Genomic DNA, 27,327 nt, shown 5'->3' on the forward strand with positions numbered 1-27,327 from the left:
CCACAAACTCCTCCTCAGCAGAAATCTACACTACAGTCTCCTCCACCCATTTGTTTATTTTCTGGATCACAAAGTTTGTTTCAAGTTGTCTCTAAAGCTCCAAATAATAATTTCTGGAGGACAACATTTTTTTCCACAGTATTTGTTTGGGATATAATTCATAGAACACAAAACTCATCATTTTAAAGTGGTTTTTAGTATATACTAAAGTATATACGAATAAAGTAGTTTTCATATAATAAAGTAGATACTAATAAAGTGGTTTTCAGTTTATCCACAATATTATGCAACTATCACCACTGTATAATACCAGAACATTTTTATTATTTCAGAAAAACCCTCCATACCTGTTACCAGTCACGCACCATTCCCTCCTCTCCCCATCTCCTAGCAACCACTAATCTACTTTCTCTCTGTAGGGATTTGTCTATTCTGGACATTTCATAAATGTCATCGTACAATATGTGGCCTTTTGTGTCTGGCTTTTTCACTTAGCATAATGTTTTTAAGGTTCATCCATGTTGTAGCATGAATCAGGACTTTATTCATGGCTGAATTATATTCCATTGTATGGATATACCAAATTTATATAATCATTTATCAGTTGATGGATATTTGAGTTGTTTCCACTTTGGGCTATTTTGAAATATTGCTGCTATGAACATTTGTGTACAAGTTTTTGTGTGAACATGTATTTTATTTTATTGACTTTTTAACGTCTTTATTGGAGTATAATTGCTTTACAATGGTGTGTTAGTTTCTGCTTTATAACAAAGTGAATCAGTTATACATATACACATGTTCCCAAATCTCTTCCCTCTTGCGTCTCCCTCCCTCCCACCCTCCCTATTCCACCCCTCTAGGTGGTCACAAAGCACCGAGCTGATCTCCCTGTGCTATGCGGCTGCTTCCCACTAGCTATCTATTTTACATTTGGTAGTGTATATATGTCCATGCCACTCTCTCACTTTGTCACAGCTTACCCTTCCCCCTCCCCATATCCTCAAGTCCATTCTCTAGTAGGTCTGTGTCTTTATTCCCATCTTGCCACTAGGTTCTTCATGACCTTTTTTTTTTTCCCTTAGATTCCATATATATGTGTTAGCATACGGTATTTGTTTTTCTCTTTCTGACTTACTTCACTCTGTATGACAGACTCTAGGTCCATCCACCTCACTACAAATAACTCAATTTCGTTTCTTTTTATGGCTGAGTAATTTTCCATTGTATATATGTACCACATCTTCTTTATCCATTCATCTGTTGATGGACACTTAGGTTGCTTCCACGTCCTGGCTATTGTAAATAGAGCTGCAATGAACATTTTGGTACATGACTCTTTTTGAATTATGGTTTTCTCAGGGTATATGCCCAGTAGTGGGATTGCTGGGTTGTATGGTAGTTCTATTTTTAGTTTCTTAAGGAACCTTCATACTGTTTTCCGTAGTGGCTGTATCAGTTTACATTCCCACCAACAGTGCAAGAGGGTTCCCTTTTCTCCACACCCTCTCCAGCATTTATTGTTTGTAGATTTTTTGATGATGGCCATTCTGACCGCTGTGAGGTGATATCTCATTGTAGTTTTGACTTGCATTTCTCTAATGATTAATGATGTTGAGCATTCTTTCATGTGTTTGTTGGCAATCTGTATATCTTCTTTGGAGAAATGTCTATTTAGGTCTTCTGCCCATTTTTGGATTGGGTGTTTGTTTTTTTAATATTGAGCTGCATGAGCTGCTTGTAAATTTTGGAGATTAATCCTTTGTCAGTTGCTTCATTTGCAAATATTTTCTCTCATTCTGAGGGTTGTCTTTTGGTCTTGTTTATGGTTTCCTTTGCTGTGCAAAAGCTTTTAAGTTTCATTAGGTCCCATTTGTTTATTTTTGTTTTTATTTCCCTTTCTCTAGGAGGTGGGTCAAAAAGGATCTTGCTGTGATTTATGTCATAGAGTTGAACATATATTTTATATTCTCTTGGATATATACCTAGGAGTGGAATTGCTGGGTCATATGGTAACTCTATGTTCAACTTTTTGAACAAATGTAAAACTGTTTTCCACAGCAGCTGCACCATTGCACAATCCCAGCAAGAATGTGTGAGCGTTCCAGTTTCTCCACAGCCTCATCAACGCTTATCATTGCCTGTCGTTTTGATTATAGGCATCCTAGTAGGTGTGAAGTGGTATCTCACTGTGGGTTTGATTTGCATTTCCCTAGTGGCTAATGATGTTGAGCATCTTTTTATGTGCTTCTTGGCCATTTGTATATATATTTTAGAAGAAACGTCTATTCAAATCTTTTGCCCATTTAAAAAATTGGATTATTTGTCTTTTTATTATTGCGTTGACAACTTCCTTACATATTCTGGACACTAGACTCTTGTCATATACATGACTTGCAAATATTTTCTCCTGTTCTGTCCACTTCTTGATTGTGACTTTTTTTTTTTTTTTTTGGCTGCATTGGGTCTTCATTCCTGTGCGCGGGCTTTCTCTAGTTGCGCTGAGCAGGGCTACTCTTTGCTGTGGTGCACAGGCTTCTCATTGTGGTGGCTTCTCTTGTTGTGGAGCATGGGCTCTAGGCACGTGGGCTTCAGCAGTTGTGGCACATGGGCTCAGTAGTTGTGGCTCATGGACTCAGTAGTTGTGGCTCGCGGGATCTAGAGCGCAGGCTCAGTAGTTGTGGCTCACGGGCTTAGTTGCTCTGTGGCATGTGGGATCTTCCCGGACCACGGATCGAACCCATGTCCCCTGTATTGGCAGGCGGATTCTTAACCACTGCGCCACCAGGGAAGTCCCTGATTGTGTCTTTTGATCCACAAAAGCTTTTAATTTTGAGGAGGTTCAGTTTATCTTTTTTGTTTGTTTGTTTGTTTGCTTGGAATACCCTCTTTTTAAAAAATTAAATCTATGTGGAACACCACTATATAAAAAGCGCTCTGGTGAAGCAGAAATGGGGATCTCATATCTGATCACACAGGAAGCCTTCCAGCACATCAGGCTCTATGGCATCTGATGAGGTCCTGGAAGCTTTTAGGGCTGATCTCTGAACATCAGCTTTTCACTCCTGACCTTTCCCCGTGCTCTACATAACACATGGGCTATTCTACTGTCTCACAGCAGTGAGAAAGAAAATAAGTGAATGTGGGAAAGTGTTCTGTGAACTTAAAGGGGCAGCAAAAAATGGAAGTCAGAGATCATAGAAATCAGAGTAAAAAGACTATTAAAGATTATCTAGTCTAATATCATATTATGTAGAAATAAAAACTGAGGTCTTGAAGAGTCATTTTCAAAGTGCTGTCTCTTGATCATTGCTGGAGAGCTTAAAGGCTCTTTCATGGAGTGTGTGAGGTGAAAGCTATTTCCATAATAATAATAACTGTTTTCATAATAATTCTAAGACATTATTTGCCCTTTTCACCCTCATCCTCTCACAAGTATACAGAAAAGTTTCCCATGGTGTCATTATTCCAAAATTGAATGGAATATGTGCTTTTGTACTCTTGTGTTTTGTAACTTTTTCATATTTAATTTATAATATATATCAGTATACATCTATCTTTCTATCATCTATCTACCTACTTACCTACCTATCTATCTCTCAAGTAACACAAGCAAAGAGCTCTTAAGGGTCTCAATAATTTTTAGCAGTGTAAAGTGGTCCAGAGATCCAAAAGTTTGTGAATGTTGGTCTAAAGAGATTAAATAACATAACTAGCTATATTTTCTGTGACATGTTTTCTTTTCACTATTCTGGAAAGAAAACAAAAGGTTAAAAACAGTATGGACTACATAGTTGTATACAAGCTTAAAAATCATTCATTGTACATATAAGAACTGGGCAATTTAAACACTTTACCATATTCATGTTATGCCTCAACTGAAAAGTAATTTTAAAATTTGGACATAAAAAAGAGTTATGGTAGAGAGAAGAATTAGAAAATAAGTAGCTGCACAAATCCCAGGTAATTGTCCAGGTCAATAAAAGCATGAGTGATTTGACAAAAGCAGATTTTACCTCCCTACTAACTATTATCTCATTCCTAGAGAACCCTCACCTTAGATTCTCACTCTAAAGAAAGTAAGGGAGAAAATATCTCAAGAATGATGGGAGGGTTCTCAAAAATGAAGCTCTGTCAGTGCACTGATAAACAAAACAGTTGGCTGTTTAAGAAGGTGGAAGGAGACACATGTGCAGACTGGAGAAGGGACCCACAATAAGGAACAGATAGCTAGTGAAATTGTACTTGCGATTTAACCAGCTTGTTGCGTTCTTCTACCCCAGCCCTACTCGGACTATGTGATGCAGACCAACACTTGCCTTGGGAAGAGTGTTGTCAGAAATGAAGCAAATTTTAAGTGGAAGCACTAATAACCTGGGGGTGAGGCAATGGTGACTCTGTAGAACAGGTCCCTTTTCACCCCCTCGACACATTAAAGAGCTCAAAGATTCGGGGAGAGGGAGAGAGAGAGAGAGAGAGAGAGATGGGATGAGAGGAAGAATACAATGAGAAGTAGTGTAAATGCCAAGCTCTGTGCCCCCATCTCCATCCCCCAGAACAAGTTGGTGGGGTCCCAGTGAAAACTAGTTTGGGGGTCCAAAGGAGAAAAGACCTGGGTTGTAGCCTATGGGGAGCAGTAGCCAGCCTTGGAGAGACTGCTTACCCTACTCTGTGCCATCCTGGGTTATAAAGCAAAGATTAGGACATGTGAGCCTCAACAAGCAACCTCATTGAACACCATGACTCCAGTTGTATCTTACGTACCAGCAATTTCCAAATGGTATCTCCAGGCCAAACTTTCTCTTCTCAACTTCAGACTAAGAAATGGGGCTGCCTACTCAGCACATGCATTCAGATCTCTCACAGTGTCACAAATTTAACATGTCAAAAATCCAGTTTATGACCTTTCCCATGCAAACTGCTCCTTTGCCATTGTTTCCAGTATAAGTTAATGACATCATTCCCTAGCTCAGTAAAATTGACACCTCCACTTGGATATTTAATAGACATCTCAAAGGACAAAAAACTCTTTTGACTTTTTTTTTTTATAAATTTATTTATTTATTTATTTATTTGGCTGTGTTGGGTCTTCGCTGCTGTGCGAGGGCTTCCTCTAGTTGCGGCAAGCGGGGGCCACTCTTCATCGCGGTGCGCGGGCCCTTCACTGTCGCGGCCTCTCTTGTTGTGGAGCACAGGCTCCAGACGCGCAGGCTCAGTAGTTGTGGCACACGGGCCCAGTTGCTCCGCGGCATGTGGGATCCTCCCAGACCAGGGCTCGAACCCGTGTCCCCTGCATCGGCAGGCAGACCCTCAACCACTGCGCCACCAGGGAAGCCCTCTTTTGACTTTTTACATCTAGTCTTTACCATCTCCGTAAAAAGGTCTGTCTCCTCTCTTCCACTCATTCTCCGTCCCCAATCCCAGCACAAAACTCTGTTGTTTCTGTCCCCACTTTAGAGATCTGACCACTGTTCTCCACCTCCTCTGCCACCAGCCAAGGCGCCCTCACTTCCCGTCTGGGCAAATGCAAGCCCCTTGGAAAGGCCTCCCGCTTCCATGGCAGGAATCATCCATTCTCCACACGGCAGCCAGAGAGAATTTTTTAAATACTGATCTTTCCAGGGGCATCGCATTACACTTAGAATGAAATCACAACTCCTTCTGGTTTACAAAGCTCTCTGTACTCTGGCCCTTCTCTACTTCTTTAAGTTTATCCCATTCCACTCTCCATTCACCCACTAAGTCCAACCACAGGGGTTTCTCTGTGTTCCTAGGGTTGCCAGGTAACATACAGGATGCCCAATTAAATTCTTTTTTTAATTAATACACTTTGATTTTTAGCGCAATTGAGCAGAAAGTAGAGTTTCCATATACCCTCTCCACCCTCCCACACAATTTTCCCTATTGATATCTTGTGATACATGTTACAACTGGTGAATCATTATTAACACATTATTATTAAATAAAGTCCATAGTTCACTCTTTATATTGTACACTTCTATAGGTTTTGGCAAATGTATAATGACATGTGCTTAATGGCACATGTTTATCTTTTTTGGAGTTACATTATCACACAGAATAGTTTCACTGACCTAATGATCCCGGGTGCCCCAGCTACTCAGCTCCCCTCTGATTCCCCTCCAACCCCTGGTAATTGTTGACCATTTTATTCTCTATAGCTTTGCCTCTTCCAGAAAGTCATATTGTTGGAATTATACAGTATGTACCCTTTCCAGACTGGCTTCTTTCACTTAGCAGAATACATTTAAGGTTCTTCCATGTTTTTGTGGCTTGATGGTTCATTTCTTCTTGTTGCTGAGTAATATTCCACTGTATGGATATATCAAACTTCGTTTCTATTCGCCTATTGAAGAATATCTTTATTGCTTCCAAGGTTTGGCAATTATGAATAAAGCTGCTATAAACACTCATGTGCAGGTTTTTTGTAGATAGAAGTTTTCAGCTCATTTGAGTAAATATCAAGGAGCATGATTGCTGGATTGTGTGGTTAGAGTATGTTTAGCAGTGTAAGAAACTGACAAACTGTCTTCTGAAGTGGCTGTACCATTTTGCATTCCCATCAGTAATGAATGAGAGTTCCCATTGCTCCACAATCTCACCAGCATTTGGTGGTGTCAGTGTTTTAGATTCTAATCATTCTAATAGCTGTATAGTTTGTTAGGAAATTTGCAATTTCCTGATGACATAAGATGTTGAGCATTTTTTCAGAGGCTTATTTGCCACCTGTGTATCTTCTTTGATGACTGTCTATTCAGATCTTTTACCTTCTTTATAATTGGGTCATTTGTTTTCTTATTGTTGAGTTTTAAGAGTTCTTTGTGCTATTTTGAATACAAGTTCTTTTACTTGTATGTTTTGCAAATATTTTCTCTCAGTTTTTGGCTTGTTCTTTCATTCACTTAACAATACCTTTCAACAGAAGTTTTTAATTTTAATGAAATTCTACTTAACGAATTTTTCTTTCATGGTTTGTGCTGTTAGGTGTTGTATCTAAAAAGTCGTCATCAAATGCACCACTTAGACGTTCTCATATCTTATCTTCCAGAAGTTTTATAGTTTTAAATTTTATATTTAGGTCTATGTTCCATTTTGAGCTAATTTTGGGGAAGGGTGTAAGGTCTATGTCTAGATTAATTTTTTGCATGTGGATATCCAGTTGTTCCAGCACCATTTGTTGGAAAGACTATCTTTTCTGTTGAATTGCCTTTGCATCTCTGTCACAGAGCCGTTGACTATACTTATGCAGGTCTATTCCTGAACTCTCTATTCTGTTCTACTGGCCATTTGTCTATTCTTTCACCAGTACTACACTGTCTTGATTACTGTAGGTTTACAGTCTTGATGTTGAGTAATGTCAGTCCTCCAACTTTGTTCTTCTTCAATATTATGTTGGATATTGTGGGTATTTTGCCTATCCATACAAACTTTAGAATCAGTTTCTTGATAACCACAAAATAACTTCCTGGTATTTTCATTGGTACTGCACTGACTCTATAGGTCAGGATGAGAAGCACTGACATCTTGACAATATTTTCTCTGCCTATCCTTGAACTTGTTTAGATCTTCTTTGATTTCTTTCATCAAAGCTTTTTTTAGTTTTCTTCATATAGATCTTGTACATATTTTGTTAGGTTTATACATTCCTAAGTCTAAGTGTTTCTTTCTTTATTCTTATTCTTTTTCTTTTTCTTTTGGTGGTAATGCAAATGGTATTGTGTTTTTAATTTAAAATTCCAGTTGTTGGGAATTCCCTGGTGGTCCAGTGGTTAATGTGGACCTGGGGTTCGATCCCTGATCGGGGAACTAAGATCCCACAAGCCATGTGGTGTAGCCAAAAAATAAAAAAATAAAAAATAAATAATAAATAGAATAAAATAAAATAAAATTCCAATTTTTCATTGCTGATATACAGGAAAGCAGTTGACTTTTGTATAGTAAACTTGTGTCCACAAATCTTCATGTAATTGCTATTAGTTCTAAGAATTTGTGGTTTTGATTCTTTAGGAGTTTTCTACATGTACCCAGTTAAATTTGAATTTCAGATAAACAACAAAGTTTTTTTTTTTTCTTGGTATAAGTATGTTCCAAATATTGTATGGGACATATTAATACTAAAATAAAAATAGCTGGTTACCTAAAATTCAAATTTAACTGGATATCTTGTATTTTTATTTCTATATCTGGCAACGCTACCCATTTCTCATTTCACTAAGCTCATTTTTGCCTTGGAGAATTTCAGCAAATAGTCCCTCTTCCTGTGATGCTGTTTCTCCTACTTTGCACGGTTGTCTTGTTCTTGTTCTTCAGAACTTAGTTTAAATGTCATCTCCTCAGACAGGTCCCCCCCGCCGCCCAGTCCAATCCAAAGTCTCCTCCTCTATCACATCAGCCTATTTTAATGCTTTGCTTAGCAGCCATCACTTAACGATTTATTGACTAATTGACCCATTGGTTGTCTGTCTCCTCCCCACGTCTCACTAAGGTGCCTTTTCTTGCTCAGCACTGCACCCTCAATACCTAGAATGCTGCCTGTCACTTGTAGTTACTCAATAAATATTCGTTAAATTGATAATTGAATGAAAGTACTTTACGCCACAAAGCTGAGTATTTAATCCTTCCTCTTTTTCCTTTGTGTTTATATCCAATCACCAAATCATGTCCAAAAATCCCAGCAAAGGTATCTCCAACCCATCCTTTCTCCTTAGGACTGCAGTGTCAGTCCTCTGACTCAGTCCTCAGCTGGGGAGGAAACTCTCAGGATCTTAGCATCCTAAATTGAATGGAGCCATGCATCTCCCGCACACTAAATTTTCTTTTAGTGTCTGTCTTCTCTCAGACTAAGCTCCACAAAGGAGGAACTGTGTCTGGGGGCTGCTGTGTCCTCTGTGCCTGGCGTGGAGACTGACACATAGTAAATATTCAGTAAGTGTTACCCACTATTATTTTAGAGTAGCGACAGTAATCATTTATTAAAACCCATTTCACTTCAGTGAAAGATGCCTACTAACTAGAATTTGAATTAAATATAATCTTACCAGTGACATTCATGTCATGACTCATTCATCAGTTATAACTCCGGGCTGGCTACGGATTCGGAATTTAGCAAAAATCAACAGAAAGCTTTCTGTGAGAATCAGTTGGCTATATGGAATTGATAATAAAGAGCACTGTATATTTTATTATTTCTAAATTGTGTTACATATCCTTTATATCAGTTATAGACATATATTGACACACACGTACCTACAAATACCTTTTTTTTGGAGCTGGTTGTTAAACATCTACTGTTACACTACTGCTTGTGGTGGTTTTATCAGACGTGAATTTTTCCAATTAAAAAGTTTGGTGGACATAAACTTGATGGGCTATATCCTTGTCGCTTTTCTCTGCGTTTACATGATTCTGTACTAGTTTCCTGTGGCTGCTATAACAAAGTACCACAAAGAGTGTGTCTTAAAACAACGGAACTTCATTCTCTCACAGTTCTGAAGGCTAGAAGTCTGAGACCAAGGAGTCGGCAGGGCCACGCCCCCTCTGAGGCTCTGGGTAGAACCCTTCGCTGCCTCGTCCTAGCTCCTGGGGGCGGCTGGTGATCCTTGGTGCTCCTTGGCTTGGAGCTGCCCCTCTCCATCTCTGCCTCTGCCGTCACATGGGTTCTCACCCGGGCCTTCACACTGTCTTGTCTCGAGGGCCCCAGCCATGTTGGAGTAGGGCCCCTTCACCCCAGGATGGCCTCCTCTTAACCACATCTGCAGTGACCCTGTTTCCAGTAAGGTCACACACTGGGGGTTAGAACTTCAACATAGCTTCTGGGGGGACACAATTCAACTCAACAATTACTAACGAAGAATAGATTTAGGTAAGATTCCTTATAAGATCGAACTTAATGAAGTCTGTTTATCTTTGATTTCAATTAGAGCAAAGCACAGGAAACGCTGCCCACACTCCCTTTCTCTCCTACCCTTCCTGCTTTCCCAATGCAATGCGATTCTTAGAATATCGAGGTGATCACTGCATAATAACTGTTTGGATTCACAGTTCTATCTGATGGCAAAAGTGCTTCCAGTGTGGATACTAGAATAGACATGCTGTGCAGGCTTTGTGACCAGATAGACCTGAGTTCAAATGCCAGACAGATCTTATCAGTTCTGTGACCTTGGGAACAGTACTTTAACCTCTTTAGACTTCAGTGTTCTCATCTGTAAAACGGAGATACTAATATCTATTCAGTAGCACTGCTGTGAGGATTTTATGGGATAACAGACTATGCCTGACATGTAGTAAGAGCTCATTTAAAGTAGCTGTTATTACTATTGTTTTTTTTTAATTAATTAATTAATTTATTTATGACTGTGTTGGGTCTTCGTTTCTGTGCGAGGGCTTCCTCTAGTTGTGGCAAGCGGGGGCCACTCTTCATCGCGGTGCGCGAGCCTCTCACCATCGCGGCCTCTCTTGCTGCGGAGCACAGGCTCCAGACGCGCAGGCTCAGTGATTGTGGCTCACGGGCCTAGTTGCTCCGCGGCATGTGGGATCTTCCCAGACCAGGGCTCGAACCCGTGTCCCCTGCATTGGCAGGCAGATTCTCAACCACTGCGCCACCAGGGAAGCCCACTATTGTTTTTTGTTGCTGCTGTTCTGTTACTTGATAAATCCCAGACAGTCATCTTGTTTTAAGTAATTGTTCCTCGCCTGTTGGAGGGTCTGCTGTAGGTCGGTTACCCTGGAAGCCAGCACTTAGGCGGTGACTCACTTGCAGGACGTTTGCTGGAACGACTGTCAGAATCACGTGGGGAAATCAGTGCGGCAGGACCAGACAGAGGGGGCCCGAGAGGACCAGTTCTACAGCCCAGGGGGTGGGGAGGGGGACTCTGGAGCTAGAGTGGCCCCAGCTGGAGCGAGGGGGCTGCACCTTTAGACGCCCACAGCAGCCAGTCACTGGACGTGGGCTCCGCAGCGCGGGGAGCGTGACCGCGGACGAGGCTGCCCCCTGCAGAGGCCGTGGGTCCGGGGCAGGGAGCGAGCTGCGAGCTGCCGCCGCCCAGGCTTTCCGCGGCGGGGAGGAGCTCTTCCGTCCCAGGCGGGCGGGCGGCGCGTGCATCACAGCGCCCCCTACAGTGTCCAGTAGATGTAGGATTTTCTCCCCTGCCCCCAAAGAAGTAGGCTTCTTCAGTAAATAATTTCACAATCACATCTAAGAAGCTTTCTTCACAAACCCCAACTTCTCAAGTCCTTTCTCCACACTTGTTGACTTCAGGGGAAACAGGCTTCAGCGGAAGGAAGTCTGACCTTGTCACAGAGGCAGGCAGGCAGGCTTACCTCACAGGTCACCAGCGCGCCACACCCTCACCGAGCTCGGCGGAGCGCAGAGTCTCGTCCACGTGAAGGCTGTAATAGCGCACGTGGTGTGGTGTGCCTGGGTGTGGGAAGCGACAAGAACCGCGTCCATTTAGCAATCCCACTCCTCTCCACCTGTGATTCCACTGCTCCTTTATCCAGAAAGTTCTGGCTCGCTAGGTCACCATGATCACTTTAGTTTATACCCTACACTCTACAAGATTAAAAGCAATATAAAAGACCAGAGGGGAGACCATCCTTGTCCTGATCCAGCGTCTGAATCACGCTGGCCATCTGACTGTTGGCGCCACGGGTCAGCTTCCCACCTGGTGTCCATCTGGCCACTTTTCTTACTTGATTCCCAGTGCATGGTTGCCTCCCTCTTTGCATGACCCCTTCTTTCTTGACCTCTGGCCGGCTCATGGCAGGCAGCTGCACAGGACCGTCAGTCTTAGCAGAGATCCTTGGCTTTCATTGTTTATCTTGTTTTGGCTGTTGTTAACCCAGTGTTTTTCGTTGCTGCCTTGTTCTTCTGGATCTTACTTATATCTCTTCTGAGCTGTGGCCAGTGGGAAGCCCTCTTGGACTGTCCTGACCCCACGGCTTCTCAGGTTTTAGGGCAGTGCCTCTGTGTCCAAGTTTGGTCCGAGACATCACAGCTCTCCTAGCTGAGTAAGAGCCTGTCAGGTTGGAGCGAGGAAGGCAGGATGGGGTGGTGGAAAGAGGGATGGACCAGGAATCAGAGGCCTGGGGACTGGTCGTTGAACCCTGCAATGTCAGCGCTCGAAGGAGCTTAGAGATTGTATTGTTAAAATCTGTTATTTAATTTAAAAGGGGACTAACACCCAGAGAAAAGTGTCTTGCCTCAGTTACAGAGCTACTTAGTGGAAGAGCTTGTATGAAAATCTGAGCCCAGAGTCTAGTCTCCTGGTTTCTGCTCACAAACAGTATGAACTCAGCAAACACATGTCTCTGAGCCTCACCTTCCTCATCTCCCTCCAGAGGACAGCAATAGCCTCAAATAGGATCAATGTGATTAAATACGATCACGTATGCAGAAAGGATGTCTAAAGTCTTAATGCAATATAATATGAAGTCTCTCATTTGTCTTCTTGACAGGCTATAGATAGTGAAGTACCTTATTTTTCTTGTGCTTATTTTTTGAGACATAAGTCTACATGTTACAGGAGTAGACAAACACACATCACTCCCCTAAGGTTAGACTTAACTTACCTACCTGGGGCTAGTGACAAGAGTAGCAAGCGCTTAACTAATCAAGTTATCTAAGATTTTGAAGAATAGTAAACTTTGCTGCATTTTTCATGATTGATCTATTTTTTTCTCATAATCTATAAGGTGAGTTCAATGAAATTACACATACACAACTTATTTTTTAAAGGTTCTATTCCACTTATAGTTATCCAATATTGGCTCTATTCCCTATGCTGTACAATGTATCCTTGTAGCTTATTTATTTTATACACAGTAGTTTGTACCTCTTAATTCCCTCCCCCTATCTTGCCCCTCCCCTCTTCCCTCTCCCCACTGGTAACCACTAGCTTGTTCTCTATAGTATCTCTGAGTCTATTTCTTTTTTGTTATTTCACTAGTTTGTTGTATTTTTTAGATTCCACATATAAGTGATATCATACAGTATTTGTCTTTCTCAGTCTGACTTATTTCACTTAGCATAATGCCCTCCAAGTCTATCCATGTTGTTGCAAATGGCAAAATTTCACTGTTTTTTTAATGGCTGAGTAGTATTCCATTGTATATATGTAGCACATCTTCTTTGTTCATTCATCTGCTGATGGACACAGGTTTTGCTTCCATATCTTGGTTATTGTAAATAATGCTACTGTGAACATTGGGGTGCATGTGTCTTTTCAAATTAGTGTTGTTGGTTTTTTTCTGATACATGCCCAGGAGTGGGATTGCTGCATCATATGGTTCCAGTTTTTTGAGAAACCTCCATATTGTTTTCCATAGTGTCTGCATCAATTTACATTCCCCATATACAATTTATTTTGGTCTCAAATAATTTGTAGAGCTAGGAAAAGAAAAGGAAGGTAACCAGTATGTAAAGTTTGTCTCAAACTTTTTCAACATTTAAAACAACAAAAGGGAGTAGAGGAAAGAGCACGAGGTTTGGGCTGGGAGGCTCAGCCGTGAGAAGGGTGGATTTATGTAATCGGGGTAAGCTGTTCTCCCTCAGGTTACCACCGTATCAGAAAAGGAAAACGATAAGGTTCCTGCCTCACCAGGTCGTTGTGAAGTCAAGCAAGAGAACGTACCTGAAGGAGTTTTGTAAACTCTAAAGCAGATTCAAACTTCTGCTCAAGCCTGTTTAGTGTCCGTGTACCCTGTTGGCCTACACCGTGCATTACCATTTTTTACCTGCTTGCTAACCTTTTTAGAAAGGAGATTTCACATGGAACTTGGACTTCTGTCTCTACTAGGCAGCCCTGGACTGACATTCCAGGGAGCGGGAGCATCAGGACAGCCCACCTGCCACGGAGACCAGGTGAGAGCTGCCGCTCATCATCGGGCCACCGCTCATCAGTTTTTATTACATTGAAATTTTTCTTGTAATGGAGTGAAGAAATAGTGAAGCATTTCTTAGATTCAAGCCTTCATCAAAAGTTAGAAAATGAAAGATGGACTGAGAGGGTTGCAAGGCTCAGAAAAAACTGAGAGAAAGTGTGTTTCTTTGCAGAAGCTAAGTAACGTTTATGTGTTTACTATGCAAACAAGTCTATCTGTATTCAAAGCACGTCCTAAGATGCCTTTATGAAACAAGCCCAGCCTGAATACTGTGACACGACTCCACATGTCAGGCAGTGTTAGCGATATTATGTCAGTGTCTCCTTATCTATTATTTCTCCTCCTCTCTCTACTTAGCAGGATAGGAATTGCTTTTACAATCATTACATCCCTCTGCGACCCTGAAGCCCTCTATCATAACATTTTTGTAGTATTATCCAGTAAGTATCAAGTGTCTCCAGTTTAAGTGTGAATTGCTTATTTTTAACCTCCCCACATTTCCAGCCTTAAATTCCAGTTCATATAAGGGAATATGAATTTAAGGACCAGAGGGACAGACAGTTGTCCACCATCTGCCGCAGGAAGTCACTTGTGCAAGATGTAAAAATGGACTCAGAGCATGAGATCGATTATAAAGTCCAGAGGCCTGTCAGCCTGAATTTCCTCCTGATTGGCCTTGAGTACATTCCTTGCAGGTCATATGTTCTACCTTTACTTAATGGCATTTAAACACATTCCCAAACACCCATGAAACTGTGCACCTCAGATTGGGACTTGAACCCATGTGCCAGGACTCAAACCCAGCCAAAACCCCGATTGGGACTTGAACCCACATGGCCAGGACTTGAACCCGGCCAAAACCCACAGTCTTCCAACTGAGATCACACACCTGGTTTCAGGACTTAATGAAGCTCGGGTTCTTGATGTCTCATCGCAGAAAGAATTCAGTGAGAGACAAAGTGATAGGTAAGAAGTGGATTTATTTAGAGAAAAACGCATTCCACAGACAGAGCCTGGGCCATCTCAGAAGGCGAGAAAAGGCACCTCGGTATGGGGTTGTCAGATTTTATAGTGGTGGGTAATTTTATAGGCTAATGAATGGGAGGAGTATTCCAGCTATTTCTGGAAGAGCAGGGATTTCCAGGAATTGGGCCACCGCCCATTTTTTGGATTATGGTTGGCCTTGGAACTGTCATGGCTCCTGTGGGTGTGTCATTTAGCTTGCTGATGTGTTACAATGAGCATATACTGAGGCTCAAGGTCTAGTGGAAGTCGACTTGTCCACCATCTTGGACCCATTTTGTTCTAATCCTTTTATGTCATGTCCTCGGGCTATGTCATTCTTTCAAAAGTTGTGCCCTGCCCCCTCCCCTCCTGTTTCACCCAGGCTAAAAACTCAGTTACCTTGGGTCCTCTTTCTGCCTCACCTTCCACATTAATTTAGCTACTACATGTCATGAATTCTACTCTGAAATGTCTCTGGAATCTGTCACATTTTCCATCCTCACTGTCAAATATCATTGCAATAATTTTTAAGCTTTTCTTTTCCCTGCTTTTTCCCCAGTTCCAGGTAGTTTTGTGGTAAGAATCTTTGCTGCAAGGAGTTTTGCTGCACAACTAATTGGCCGTAAGACAATTTTATTGTAAAAGATAAGAAGGACATAATAAAAAAAGATTAAAAGGACATAATGACACATGAAAAATTAATAACAAAAATTTTTTAAGATTTTATTGTAAAAAATGAAAACACAAAAAAATATTTGACTAACTTTAAAATGTGTAGATTCAGGGTTATAGTTGTTTTGGGGTATATCTTAGAGAAAGTGATGATACTTTCTTTCTCAATGTTGATCATTAAGGATTCAGGATCTAATGTCAGACGTAAATTCTTTATGATATAAAAAAATTTGCTGCAAGTCTCTCCAGATTTCCCTGGAAGTAAAACAAACAGACAGGGACACTGTTATTTTTCATCAGTATATGGAACATATGTAACCGCTGGAACATATCTGGGCTATATTGAAATGTTCCATCACATGCCTAGTCCGTATATTCCGCCAAATCAAGGAAGCCACATTCTGTGCCAAATACCAAAATTCCATCTACATCATGTTCTCCATTATCAAATGGCAAAACAATTCACATTTTCAAGAAACTTACACTCATTGGGAATCACATAACTATTTCTTTTGAGTGGGTAGGAGGACCTTGATGCTTCTTTTGCCTCCAACCTCTAATATTGTTAATATTGATAAATTTTGTTAAAAGTGCAGGAGCGACCAAGCGGTGTATCTAAATCAGCCAAAGAATGGATCATTAACACTCTTGAAGACTGTTGTGAATTACTAGGTGCATCTTTTATATTGTCTTTAATGGCACTGACACCAAACTGTCAACCAGCTGGTTTATCTTTTAGAGCAAAACTGTCCTACAGCCAGATAGTTGTGCAATGAAACTGCCTGCAGCAAAGACGTTTATGGCAAAAATACCAGACGTGCTTTCCCGAACCCCGCTGCATTCTTTATGTTGTGTATATATTTACATGCAAACAAATGGTATAACCATCTCTCTTGTTCCTGTGATTTTCTATTGTCTGATGAGATTCAAAGCTCTTACGGTGGCACCTTCCAGAGCTGGGCCCTTGTTTATCCCTTCAACCTCAGTTTTGATAATATCAAACCCCATTCAGACCCCACTCATTCATTCATGAATTTCACAAATTTTTATCGAACACCTGTAATATTCTGAGTGTTATTCTAGGTTCTAAGGACACATCAGTGAACAAAACAGACAAAAATGTCTACCTTTCTGGAGCTTATATTCTGGGGATGGGTTGTAGGTGGCAAATAATAAACTAAATAGGTAGAAGATAGAGTGTTTGATAGTTATATGTGATATGAGAAAATAAAAAATAAGAGGATAGGGTGTAAGAGGAGGGATGGCAATTTTTCTGTAAGAGGATTAGGAAGGCCTACGGAGAAGGGTCATTGAATAAAAACTGGAGAGGGAGAGAAGTGTGGCTCGGGGAGGCTGGGGGGAGTGCTAGGCTCCCGGGGGTGGTGGGGAGTGGGCAGTTGGGGAGTAGAAGGAGGTAGGAGGGATGGGGGGGGTCAGATCATTCAGGGCCTTGGTCGGCCACAGTGAGGACTTCAGCTTTTACTCAGTGAAATGGGGGTCATGGGGGTTTTTGAGCTGGAGAATTACATGATCTGTCTCACCATATACGCAGATCGATCGCCCTGTCTGCTCTGCTGAGAATGGATTGAAGTGGGGCAGCCCTGCGAGAGATGATGGTGGCTTGGATGAAGGTGGAAGCAACAGAGCTGGTAAGACGTGATTGGGTTCTGGATCCTTTCAGTGGAGCCGAAAGGATTTGCTGACACTTTGGAGAGAGGATTACAGAGAGGATTCAATCGTGACTCCTAGGCATGTGGCTTGAGCAACTAAAGGATGCGGCTGCCATGACTAAGAAGAGGCAGACCATGGGAGGTGCCAATGGAGGAGGTGGAGAGGGTAAGAAGTTCAGCTTGGGGGGGTATTAGGTTTGAGATGCATGTTGAAGAGGCAGCTTGAGATGCGCCCCCTTCACACCCGGGAATAGCAGTGTTCTCACCTTTCCCTCCTTACCTCATTCTTTCGTGTTTATGTGGGTTTTGCACTTGCTTAAATGCACTTTCCTTTTGGCCTCCACTTTACCTCTTATTGCATTGCATTGTTATTATTCTTTTATCTTTTCTCTTCCTTTCATCATACTGTCCTGCAACTCATCCTCAGCATAATGCCTGATACAAAATAATCAAGAAAAGTCTATCGAGTAATTCAGACCTATTGGGGCCATAATCGCCTATGTTCAGTTGTTAGATTTCTTGATATATGTTGCTATTTTTTTCTCTCCCACAAAAAGAGCTGTTTGGCACACATTGTTTTAATCGATGTGAATTAAATTCTATTTTTGTTGGTGTGCTTTTTTTCATATTCCCTTGGGCATGCGATTTATCAAGCATGAGTAGTATCTGGCACACAGAGTCTCTAATAGCTTCCTTTTATTATTAGATCAATGATTGAATTCTTGAGAAAGGAACTATCTGGAAAGAGAATGCCCCAATTCCTTGAAAATGGTGCTAAAGAGAAGACATGGCAGTATAAACAATGAACAGTGAAGTTGCTTTGGGGGCACTAGAAGCCTTATTTATGGAAACTTGGAACCATTTTAAAGTATTTTTTTCAGCAGCCAGTGAGTTAGTTATGATAGTTTGGCCTCTGAATATTGGATGCATTTATCGTGTCTTTCTTTAGTGTTTGGCATATTTTAAAAGAAACATGAAGTAAACAACTAATTTTAACAAACAAATTCTCACCCACACCTCTCCACCTTCACCAGCTCGCCAGTCCCTCTCTGCACTCAGTTAACAGCTATTTTCCTCATTTTTTTTCAGAACTAAGCCTTCATAATTTATATTTATGTCTATCCTTTTTTTTTTTACATAAATGGGCCCCTACTGCGTTATCTTTTCTGTCACATAGTTTTCTTTCACTTAACATATCTTAAGCATGCTTAAAAAGTTCTAGCATGTAAAATAGCTAATACATATCAGTATACTTTTTTCTCATTAATACCTCCATAACATCCCACTGTATAGGTGGGCTATAACCTAATTTAAAACATCCTGCTGTTGAGTATTCACGGTTAGACATTTACTGTTGCAATAAAAAATGCTACAGTGAACAACTTTGTGTATGTACACACATATATATATCTATATATACAGATACATTAGCATTAAGTACAATAGGTATTTGTATGTATACATATTACTATATGTATTTGTATGTATATGTATATATAGGTATATATGTGTATACATACACAAAGCTGTTCGTATACAGGCTTCATGCTAATTATCTGTAGGGTACTTTTCAAAAGGGCATTTGCTGTTATAATTTTTGACATATAATTGACAAGTCTGAGAAACCCAGCAGGATACACTGGTGTCCACAAACACAGGCTGCACAAAATTTAATCAGGACCCATGTTTCCATTATCAAAGCCTCATTAACCAAGCCATCCGCACTCATTTCGAGATTGCTGGCTGGCCAAAAAAGCAAGTAGCAGATGTTGACCTTGCAGAGGTTCACTTAATAGAGTTGAACTTGATTCAGATTCAGTCACTGCTTCCGCAGCCGTCGGGTGGGCCAGTAGTACCGCAGAGGTGAGGTCGTGGTGTGCACTGCCAGCTCGACGTGCAGGCGTGACTCACACCTTTGCCGTGAAAGGCTCCACTGTGTGTTTGATCCTGGGTGGAGTGGGGACGTGACTCACCTGCTGACTCAGCCCCCCAGCACCTCCCAGACCTGCTGATGGAACTTCCATGTGGGGCGTTAACTCCGTCCCACCCTGCTCTCCAGCAAGTTGGTAAAGAGAGTTGCAGCCTAGGATGGCCTTTGGCTGGGCAGAATGCAGCTTGTCCTTGGGGTTCTCCATCCCCACCTCCTGCCCTCCACCCAACTACCCAGCTCCCTAATGTCACTTTAAATGTAAAGTGGTCTTTTAAGTATAAACCAACAAGTGTGGATGGGTAATATTGTGACTACACATTTCAGTTCAGTCTATGTGCTTAATTACAGGGATATAATTTATCTGAATCAATCCGCCAGCGTAAGTGCAGTTTGAGTCTCATCCCTCCTAAGCAGGGATATGGTAGCTTCACAGCCTGGGGGAGCGGACCTCATGTTTTGGGTGGGTTCTTTGTCCTCTGCTAAAGCCCCATGCTTCCCCTACCCCTTCCAGAGTCACTTCTGCACTTGCTCTGGTTGACAGGGTTATGAATGGTACAAGATAAATTCCGTGCTACCAATTGTTGGTCTTTTGGTTTATTCTTTTGCTTTCTCCTTCCTTTCAGGAGATGCCACTGCTTCTCCCCAAATTTTCCCTTTTTCCTCATGCTCCTTGTGGTGTCAGCATCTGCATTAAATCAATGTCTGGTTTATGTTTGTTCAGATTTTTCTGTCTTGCAAGAGATTTTTCTGGGACTGGCTTTTTTCATGGCGGGAGAGGCTATTTCTCGGCCATTCAGGAAACGTCATTAGTGGGTCAGGAAAGACCGGCTTTTAGGCACAATCATCAGAGAGAGTGCTCCCTACAAACACACACACACACACACACACACACACCATAAAATGAGCCCTCTCTATGCTAAATACCATTTCTGCAATTTAAAAACCACTTGAGACTGGAAGAAAGGTCCCCTCAACACCTTCCCTGAATCCTGCACTGCGTCCTCAGGCCGTCCTGCCCTGCGGCTTGGGGTGTTAGCAGATGGGAGGGATGGAGCAGATGTGCTTGAGTAGAAGCGAAGCCGGAGGGAGCATGTTTGTTTCATCATCTGGGCAGAATGTTGTCACAGGTGGGGCTGGAAGAAGACGGCTGTGATCCTGTCCCTTGGGTGATGCTTATTCTGAGCCATGGCTTTAATTTTAGCTGCCTTTCCTAAATTCTTCCAAATTGGCCAGTTAAAAGCACAATATACCATTTGCAGGAAGCATTTTTTATTTCATCCTCACCTCTTCAATTCAGGCTCTGAAAGTGTAGCTTGTCAAGGAGAACCAAGGGCACAGATGTGCTACATCTCAACACATATTGACACTCACTGCCACATGGAAGCTCAGTTTAGGGGAAGGAGATCTGAGCAGGAGACAGGATCTTAGAAGGAGCCCCAGACTGTGGCCTTGAGGAGGTGAGTTAACCTCTCCTGCCCGCCACCCACCCTGCCCCAGGCGCAGTCATCTGAAGGCAGGAGGCCAGCTCAGGCCTCTCACAGCCCCTTCTATCTCTACGATCCAAGCACTTAGTTAATTTGTTATTGCACTAGTCCTCCCAAGAAAAAGAAAGAAATACAAATCAGTGATTACCCAAGTCCCATGAGGTGAAGAGGATTACATTAATGGAAAATCTGCTGTAAGTCAAATGATGTAAGTCAGACCAGATGACTGTCCAAGCCCTGGGATTCCTTGAGTACATTACTTTTACTCAGAAACAATGGCACAAGAGAGGGAATATGAGGTCATGTAAAATGTGCTCAGCACAGGGCCGAGAACACAGTCAGGCAACAAGAAGTGAGAGCTGCTATTAAAAATAATAATAATTTTGTTGTTAACTTTTTAAAAAATTAATTAATTTATTTATTTTTGGCTGCATTGGGTCTTCATTGTTGGGTCTTCGTTGCTGCACGCGGGCTTTCTCTAGTTGCAGTGAGTGGGGGCTACTCTTTGTTGTGGTGCGTGAGCTTCTCATTGCAGTGGCTTCCCTTGTGGAGCATGGGCTCTAGGCGCACGGGCTTCAGTAGTTGTGGCATGCGGGCTCAGTAGTTGTGGCTCACGGGGTCTAGAACGCAGGCTCAGTAGTTGTGGTGCACGGGCTTAGTTGCTCCATGGCATGTGGGATCTTCCCGGATCAGGGCTCGAACCCATGTTCCCTGCATTTGCAGGCGGATTCTCAACTACTCTGCCACTGGGAAAGTCCCTGTTGTTAACTTTTTATAGAAAGTTCCTAATGTGATGTCATAGTCGCGTATATTATCTGTCTATATAATTTCCACTGAGCAAACAGGAATATACTTTTAATTTAATATTGTATAGTATCTCTCCATGAAAGATGCCTCATTTGAACTCCTAAATCATGGACTAATTTTACTACAACAAATAAAAAGTTTAGGGACATATTTACTCAGGAGAACAGGACAGTCTAGTAAGAAGAGTATGAGCTTCGGGGCTGTCTGGAGTTCTTCTTGACTGCACAAATTAAGGACCTTGTAGTTAGACATGGTGCCGCCTTTGAAATAGACAATCCTGGGGTGTTACTCGGCACGCAAAGCCTCAGTTTGTTCCTGACCTAATGCAGGGCATCTGCCTGTGAGATACATGACCAAATCCACCCGTGCACCCCTTCACCAGGTGAGATGCGTAATCAAATCTTAAGGTGAACATCCACCTGTGCTCCTTCACCAGGTGAGATGCATAATCAAATCTTAAAATGAACAACCACCTTCACCAGGTGGTTGATCTACAACGTCAAAGGATGTGAAAGTCTTGGCTTGGTTTGTGCCTCAACCCAAAGGTGTAGAATACTGAATTTGATCCCGACTCTTCAGAAGCAAGATGCTTTCCATCTTGGTGGTCTCTCCCAGTCTGCCCAGCACTGTATAGCTGCCACCTCCCTGCCAAAGTGACCTGCCAGCGTCAGGCTTGGCCCAGGTGAGGATGCTTGCGGTCCACTTGGAGCTCTGTACTCAAGCAAGCGGGCTCTGGAGCTGGTTCCCTGCCCCGGGCCTGTGGTGCAGACTACAAGGGGCAGAGCCGATGCTTCTGTGATGCTGGTGGAGGTGACAGCCACGGGGCCCTCCTCAGTCCTCACCCAGGGGGAGTCTGTCTGTCCTGCCTTGTCCTGGGGGTTCACTTTGGCCACCTGAGGCCATCACCAACTCACCCAGTACCTGCTAGTCTCTTCCTCCAGGGCAGGTACCATTGCTGTAAGAGCTCCTATCTTTCCAGTTTCTGTCCTTGACCCCCAAAGTCTGGTCCTTGAGCCAACTCCCTGATTCTGAGAACCACGGCTTCCTCGTGGCCCCAGGAGCTCCCCCAGGCAGATCCCATTCTGAACTAAACTTCTGGACTTGTGATTCAGGCCCTCCCCGACAGCTCTGCATGGTCTGGCCCCAGCCCCCTCTGTACACACACCTCCTTACCCTCTGCCCTCACTCCAGGCCCACTGGCCTTCCTCCTCATCCCACGGGGACCAGTTAAACTTGATCCTAGTTTTGATCCTTTGCAGTAGCTGAGCCTCTGCCTGATGTGCTCTCCCGCCTAATTTTACATGAGTTGTTCCTTCTTATCGTGCAGATCTCAGCTCATATGTCACTTTTTCAAAAAGACCTTCCCTGATGACCCCAGTCTCTTTCTCATCACCCTTTTGAAAATCTTTCCAGAGCATTTACCAGTAACTGACACTTTCATATTTTCATTATCATGTGTGTCTTTGTCTGTCTCCGGCCTTACAATTTAAGCTCCACAAGAGCAGGACGTCACCTGCTCAGCCTGTGCTACATCCCAGCACCTGGGACGTCTCTTGGCACGTGGAGCTGCTCAGCAAACGTTTAGGAAATGAATGAGTGTTAACCCCACCCTGGGTGGAGGGAGGCCAGAGACCCCCACCCTGCTCATCCCCTCCTTGGCCGCCGCATGGCCACCTCGGCTCACAGCCCCTACCCCGCTGGGCCTGCCTAACACCTGCAGGTTTAGGCTGCACAGTGTAAAAAGATGTCCTGCATTTTGTCACAAAAGTACCACTGTTCTCCTTTTTAAAACAAAATTCAAACACAACAATAAAAGATTGAGCCTTATACTATATACTCATTTCTTCAACACATGGTTAAAATTCTCCTTTCTAACTTTTAAAAGTTGGTTTATCACGAATAAAGCAAAATCACATTCCAGGGCATCCTCCATACTCTCCCTCTCTGCCCGCGCCCCCCTCCCTTGGCAGAGCCTGAGGGCCCCCATGTAGCGCGGAGCTGGAGCAGAGACACGGGGAGAAGAGCTGGGGGGTGAGGCGGAGGCACTGCTCACCCAGTGGGATGGGCTCTGAGCGTGTGTGCCAGGCTGGGTGCAAATGCTGGGAAACTGAGAACCGTCCCCCGTGAGGGCGGTAATGGATGACAAGCTGGGTTTGCCGGAACCAGTGAGAGAAACTGCACGGCCCCACTTGAACGAGAGGCTTAGCTGAGAACTGCTTGAAAACAGGCTGGAAAGCCAGGCTGCCAGGCTGCCCTAAGGGGCGTCGAATCTCACTTGGATGCTCCAACCATACAGCCCACACATCCAGGACCACCCTGGTCTGGAGTAGGGAGTAAGGTGTAGACAGTGCATAGAGAGTGTCAAGGGGAACCAGAAACTAGATTCAGGAACCTTCAGATGAAATCCAACGCATGTACTGAAGTTCTATCTGTAATTCTAATTCCTAACAATGGTATAAACTTTGTACCCTATGGGGCATTTTCTCTACATTACCTTGCTGACCCTTATAACAATCTCATATAGGAGGCAGAGCAAATAATATCATCCTTACAGTCGAGAAAATGGAAACTCCGAGTGGTTAAGAAATTGACCACAACGTCATAGGTGTTGTCAGATTCTCTTGTGGGTTCAGTAGGTTCAACTGAGTCTAAGAAACCACTTTTCCTAAGTTTTAACTTTGAGTAACTTATATTAGCCTAAAGACCTTGCCATTAAAATGGTAATTATTCATTTTATAAAAAGAATCTTAATTTATCAAAAGAATATATGACTTGTTTAAATAACAAACTCCTTTAAATGTAGGCTAAAACGTTTTAAAATATCTTTATTGATGTATGTGCACTGGTGCATTTAAATGATCAGATTTATTGTATAAATTAAATAAGCAAACTAGAATATGTAAGGAATTCCTATAAATCAGTAAGACAAAGCAAACAAAATAAAAATGGACAAAAACTTTTACCAGCTGAGTCATGGAAAAGGAGGCCCAGAAGCCATACAAATACCTGCTTGAGAAGGAGAGCTAGTCCCCCTCCCCCCTTCCTCCTGGACACATAGTTGCCCAGCCAGGGACCATGACTCCCAGCACCTCCTAACTTTTGCCAATGGAATGTGAGTTGAAGGAGTGTGTACAGCTTCTGTCTTATTCGCCTATAAGACAATTGCTTTCTCAGAAACTCTCTAATTTTTTTCCAGAAGTTAGTGTGTAGCAACTACCCAACTTCAACCATGGGGACGAGGAGGATGACCTAAGGGATGGCAGTGTGACAAAGGGAAGGATCCCTGAATACCAGCCCGACCGCCCAACGCAAGGTGGTTACGCAAGTGAGAACTACTGTACTTGGGGCCTCTTTGTTACATCAGCTTAGCTTTACCCTAACTAATACAATGTTCAACCTAACTAGTAATTGGGAAATGCAGGTTAAAATGAGATGTCATCTCATGCCCTAAGGATGGCAACATTTTAAAAGTCTGATGATACTAAAAATCGGCAAGACTATGGGAAATGAGAAACCTGCATATAGTTCTGCCAGGAGTGTAAATTGGTATAACCACTTGGAGAACAATTTGTCAATATTACTGAAGTGGAAAATGAGCTCCCTACAGTCTGTTCACTTCACTTCTAGGGACAGTAAACTTGCATACGGAGACTGTCTGTAGGGTGATTCCAACATCACTTTTATTAGCAAAATCGAAAGCAACCTGTAAGTCCATTAATAAGGGGATAGATAAATAAGCTGTGATATTTTCACATAACTGAGCACAATCAGCACTTAAAGTGGATGCACTGCCTCTACCTGCATCAATATGAATAAATTTCAAAAACAATATTGAAGAGAAAAGAAAGTTGAAGACTATGTACAATATGATAGCACTAGGTAAAATTCAGAGTAGGCAAAGCATAACGATGTACTGCTTTGACTACATACATATATGGTGAAAGTATAAAAGTGTAATCTGAAGAATACATACCAGATTCTTGAGATGGTTGTCTCTGGGGAAGGAAGGTAAGATGGATCTGTGGAGAGAAACAAGGAGGGTTTCAACATTATTCACAATGTTTTATTTCTTTTGTGAAAAGATGTCATGCGAAAATTGTTAACATTTGTTTATTATGGCTGTTGGGTCCGCTCAGTGGTGAGCTGCAGCTGGATCACCCCGGGAAGGGTAGATTGTGTGCAGGTCCTCCCAGCTCCCCATTCAGTGATATCACCGTGATAGCTGGAAGTATTCACACCAATTCACAGAAATCAGCAAGTCCTACAAATCAGAGCTTTGTTTTCCTCTTGAGAGTTGGTTGTTAACATTGACCACTGGGTACCTACTAAATTAATCTTGGAACTTTTAAATATTTTTTAAACTTTTCAAAATATAAAAATTAAAATTCTATATCTAATTTTTCAGGATTATGCTTTTTGCACAAAGCATCCTGAAGGTGTGTCTTGCTGGTGATGAAAAAATAAAGCATCTCTCAGAAAGAGCCAACCAAAGGTCAGGCTTTTGAGAAAACCTGGTTCATTTGGGTTGGGAGAAAACTTTGGACCTTCTACTTATTACACATTTTCAACGGCTAATGTCTTCAAATCATAAATGACATTCCCTATGTGATAAGATGCTTCCTGCCTCTTTTTTTTTTTTTTTTTTTTTTATTTAATTTATTTACTTTTGGCTGCGTTGGGTCTTCTTTGTGGTGAGTGGGTTTCTCATTGCGGTGGCTTCTCTTGTTGCAGAGCCCAGGCTCTAAGCCCAAGGGCTTCAGTAGTTGTGGCTCGCGGGCTCTAAAGCACAGTCTCAGTGGTTGTGGTGCATGGGCTTAGTTGCCCGCGGCATGTGGGATCTTCCCGGACCAGGGATCGAACCCGTGTCCTCTGCATTGGCAGGCGGATTCTTAACCACTGTGCCACCAGGGTAAGCCCCCCTGCCTCTTTTCTAAGAAGAAAACGTCTTTCACAGCTGCTAGAATGCCTACATTTACCTCCAAACTCCAGGTGTCGACACAAGTTTGAATCCTACTTGTGTAAAAATAAATCTGGTTTAAAGGGTTTACAGTGTGGCCTTGAGACCCCACCTGGTTTGAGCCAGCCTCTGCGTCTGTCACCTTGGGAAATGGGAATCACATCCTCTGCACCCCACATCGGGACAAGTGGCCACATAACGAGGGAGGACTGCGGGAAGGGTGTTTGACTTCAGTTCTGTCATTAAGATTCTGGGCTTTTGATCTTCTAATCGTAGTACCAGGTGACAAAGGTGACTTATTCCTCATTAATCACACACAAATCAATCCTTGGAATGATTATTTTTAAATAATTTTCCATTTTTGTTATTAAAATGTAAAACATTAAATGCAGAAAATAAAAGCATCCATTCATAATTTCATGACCTAGAGATAACAACCGTTAATAGTTCAATAAATAACTTTTCAGATTATTTTGTCTATTTACTTTTTTTTCTAAAATAATATTAAACTATATACACCGCTTTAACTAGCCTTTTTCACTTAAGACTCTACCGTTAACTTATTTCCGTGTCATTACATTTTTTTCAGATGTGTTTTTTTATAGCTATATAGCTTTATATAACTGTAATCAAATTTATTTCACCCATTCTCCCATTGTTAAATATTTGGATCATTTGTTATTCTTCCACATAAATAAGCATAGTTTAAAAAAAAGAGTAGAAAAGAAAAATTAACAAAATTCATCTTCACTTCCATAGCTGATGACTTGGGGCAAGGTAATTAACTTTTCCTGAATCAGTTCGTTTTTCTCTAAAATAACGGTGTTAATTCCCAAGTCGTAGAGTCATGGCTGCTGCATTTCCTGACTCTACAGAGGTTTTCCTGCTGTGTGTCCAACCTTG

At 42.2% G+C, this 27,327-nt stretch overlaps 2 long non-coding RNA genes across 3 annotated transcripts in view; one reads left to right on the forward strand and one right to left on the reverse strand.

Moving 5' to 3' along the window:
• Positions 1-17,406, forward strand: part of LOC118888045 — a 33,792-nt gene extending 16,386 nt beyond the window's left edge. Inside the window, exons 2-3 of the long non-coding RNA XR_005018230.1 lie at positions 13,773-13,879; positions 17,258-17,406. This is a non-coding gene — a long non-coding RNA (uncharacterized LOC118888045). The remainder of the gene's footprint in view (positions 1-13,772; positions 13,880-17,257) is intronic.
• Positions 1-27,327, reverse strand: part of LOC118888044 — a 113,703-nt gene that overhangs the window by 17,891 nt on the left and 68,485 nt on the right. The window contains exon 4 of one of the 2 annotated variants that reach the window (XR_005018229.1): positions 25,441-25,486. This is a non-coding gene — a long non-coding RNA (uncharacterized LOC118888044). Of the gene's footprint in view, positions 1-25,166; positions 25,487-27,327 lie in introns of those variants that run through there. The other variant, XR_005018228.1, reaches the window with a different exon arrangement.

This window comes from Balaenoptera musculus, chromosome 21, assembly GCF_009873245.2.
Source record: "Balaenoptera musculus isolate JJ_BM4_2016_0621 chromosome 21, mBalMus1.pri.v3, whole genome shotgun sequence".
Taxonomy (NCBI): domain Eukaryota; kingdom Metazoa; phylum Chordata; class Mammalia; order Artiodactyla; family Balaenopteridae; genus Balaenoptera; species Balaenoptera musculus.